Source organism: Cygnus olor, chromosome 3 (genome assembly GCF_009769625.2).
Source record: "Cygnus olor isolate bCygOlo1 chromosome 3, bCygOlo1.pri.v2, whole genome shotgun sequence".
In the NCBI taxonomy this organism is placed as follows: Eukaryota; Metazoa; Chordata; class Aves; order Anseriformes; family Anatidae; genus Cygnus; species Cygnus olor.
Genome location: NC_049171.1, coordinates 75,172,029 through 75,175,559, shown reverse-complemented (window position 1 = coordinate 75,175,559; position 3,531 = coordinate 75,172,029).

Genomic DNA, 3,531 nt, shown 5'->3' with positions numbered 1-3,531 from the left:
CACAGAATGGTTGTGGTTAGAAGGGACCTCTGGAAGTCATCTGGTCCAATCCCTCTGCTCAGGAAGGGACACGTAGAGCAGGTTGCTCTGGACCTGTTCCAGGGCTCAGTCACCTGCACAGAATAAAGTGCTTCCTGATGTTCAGATGATACCTCCTGTGTTCCAGTTTGTGCCCTTTGCCTCTTGTCCTGGCACTGGGCACCACTGAAGATAGCTTGACTGTTCTCTTTGCACCCTCCCTACAGGTATTTATGTACATGTATAAGATCCCTCCTGATCCTCCTTTTCTCTAGGCCGAACAGTCTCTGCTCTCAGCCTCTCCTCATAGGAGAGGTGCTCCAGTCACCTTCTTGGTGACCTTTTAGAATTCTGGAATATCCCGAGTTGGAAGGGACCCATAAGGATTGTCAAGTCCAACTCCTGGCTCCACACAGGACCACACAAAAAACAAACCACATTTCTGAGAATGTTGTCCAAGCGCTTCTTGAACCCCAGCAGGCTCAGTGCCATGACCACTGCCCTGGAGAGCCTGTTTCAGTGCCCAACCACCTTCTTGGCGAAGAACCTTTTCCTGATATCCAGTCTGAACCTCTCCTGATGCAGCTTCATGCTATTCCCTCAGGTCCTATTGCTGGTCACCGGGGAGAAGAGTGCACTCTCATCGAGTTTGCTGATGAGGCAAAGCTGTGTGGTGCACACTGTAGACACACTGTAGGGAAGGAATGACATCCAGAGGGATCTTGAAAGGCTCAAGAGTTGTGCCCATGTGAACCTCATGCAGTTCAAAAAGGCCAAGTGAAAGGTCCTGAATGTGGGTTGGGACAATCCCATACATGAATACAGGCTGGGCAATGAGTGGATTGAGAGCAGCCCTGCAGAGAAGGACTTGGGGGTACTGGTGGATGAGAAGCTCAACATAAGCTGGCAATGTGTGCTTGCAGCCCAGAAAGCCAGTCGTAACCTGGGCTGCATCAAAAGAAGCACAGCTAACAGGTTGAAGGAAGTGATTCTCCTCCTCTACTCTGCTTTCATTAGACCCCACCTGGAGTACTGTGTTCAGTTCTGGGTCCCGCAGCATAAGAAGGACATGGACTTGTTGGAGCAAGTCCAGACGAGAGCCACAAGGATGATCAGAGGGCTGGAGCACCTTTCCTATGAAGACAGGCTGAGAGAGTTAGGGTTGTTCATTCCAGAGAAGAGAAGGCTTCAGGGAGAGGAGTAAGGCCTTCTAGTACTTAAAGGGGGCCTATGGGAAAGATGAGGAGGGACCCTTTTTCAGAGTGTGTAGTGACAGGACAAGGGGTAACAGTTTTAAACTAAAAGAAGGTAGATTTAGATTAGATATTGGGAAGAAATTCTTCATCATGAGGGTGGTAAGGCACTAGAACAGGCACCCAGAGAGAAGCTGTGGATGCCCCATCCCTGGAAGTGTTCAAGGCCAGGCTGGATGGGGCTTTGAGCAACTTGGTCTGGTGGGAGGTGTCCCTGCCCGTGGCAGAGGGGTTGGAACTAGATGGTCTTTAAGGTTCCTTCCAACCCAGGCCATTCTATGATTCTGTGATTCTATGTTAAACAGGAGTGAACCCAGTATTGACCTCTGGGGTACACTACTATTTTGTGGTCTCTGTGTCTGCATTCCTCGTAGGTTACCTCTTCTTGCTTCCACCAATTGTATGCTTCCTTTTTGTGTCAGGAGCTCATGTTCATCCATACAAGCCTGCTGACATTTTTGCCTGGCTTCCTATTTATTGGGATGCGGAATTTTTGAGCTTGGATGAGGTGATCTTTGAATATTAACTAGCTTTCTTGGACCTCTCCTACCTCCAAGAGCTTATCCTACAGCATTCTTCCAAGCAGATCTTTGTAGAGTCCAGGGTTATGAGCGAGGTTTTAAAATTCCTCTCTGCCCTTAGGATCCTGAACTCCACTGTCTCATAATAGACTATCTTGACTCTTAAATCCCAATCTGAATGAAAACTGCTGGAAGATAGAAAAAATGTATTGTTTTGAAGAGTTTTATATAAGATCTTCAAAGAAGATGAATCATGCCAAACTCTTTTTGTTGTTGTTGTTGTTGCTGCTGTTGTTTTCCAAACAAAACATTTCATCATTCGTTACAAGTATAAGATACAATTAAGTTTGTTTGGATTTTTTTGAGGAAAATGATATTTTCATGAAAAATTTAGATGAAATTTTTCAAATGTTTTGACGTACCCTCAGTCTTCCACCAATTTGTAGTCATATACTCATGATATAAAAAGGTTGAAAACACTGAAAATAGAACCTGGCTTTCTTTCTCATTAAAGGTATCAGCATCTGCATCTGATACAACGATTGATTTAAGATTTTTGATTTATTAACAATTTTCTTGTTTCCAGTACACAGATAAATACTAAATGGAAATTCTTAGGGTGATATCTATCCAAAGTTGCTCTCCCTTGTCTACCTTTCTCATATTTGCCAAAAACACTTACTTTAATAATAGCCTCCTTTAACATACACTATTTTGTAATGATACCGTGACATAAAAGCATGGCTTCATTGTTCTAATAACTTACATACCTATATAATTTCAGATCAGCTTTGAACCTCTCTTTAAAACCACCTTAAAGGGGAAACTTGTCTTTGGGCTTAGTTTACTCAAAATGCAAAGTGTTAGTTTGCAGCCTCAGAGTGTAAATCCCTCTTGTGCCTCAAAACAGGATCAGCATTGGTGCACAAAACCTCGCAAGCTGTACTGTACATGCAGCACAGCTCACTCATTTCATCCATCCTCTGCAAATATAAAGTCTGAGGATGAGAGAATAACCCAGTGCTTTGTCTGCTGACTCCTCATGGGCAGTGACGAAGATTTCTGTGCCAGATGGAGCGGTGATGCCCTCAGCAACAGGGGGAGAAGAAGCAATCATGAATACAAGGCTCTGGAGAACTTTATTATTTTTAACTCTTAACAAAATTTCTGAAGCTTCTGATACCTCAGACACTGTCAGGGACAACAGCAGATGGATCACTGGCTCCATTCAGCATGACATTTTCATATTTCCATAGAAAGGCAGGCAAAGATTAGTTTTGCCTCATCCTCCTTGTTACTGTGTAAACATAACTAGAATATGTTACCAGTGAATAATAATGCAACTTTAAACAAAGACTTTACCACAAAGACTGTAATTATTTTGTTCAAAACAACTGCTGTTTTGCTAGTGGAAGTAGATCTGCCCACATATTTCTCAAGCATATTCACGGAGGACGGTTGCAACATATCCCCCGTAGCTCAAAAGTACACAATAGGCATTAACAATCACACATGGCATTTACGATTCACGCATCACCAGAGAGACAGGTGTTTGCTGTGTGGTTTGCCACAGCAAAGAAGCCAGCCCAGTCTTGTCTGGGATCCTTGTGACTGCTGCCTTGGGCTCCCTCTCCCTGGGAAGCGGCCCGTTGTTTCCAAACCCGACCGCCGGCGTTTCCAGCCTCCCCCGGCATTTTGAGGAAGCACAGCTACGTGTCAGCGTCCCTTAGCTCCCCTCA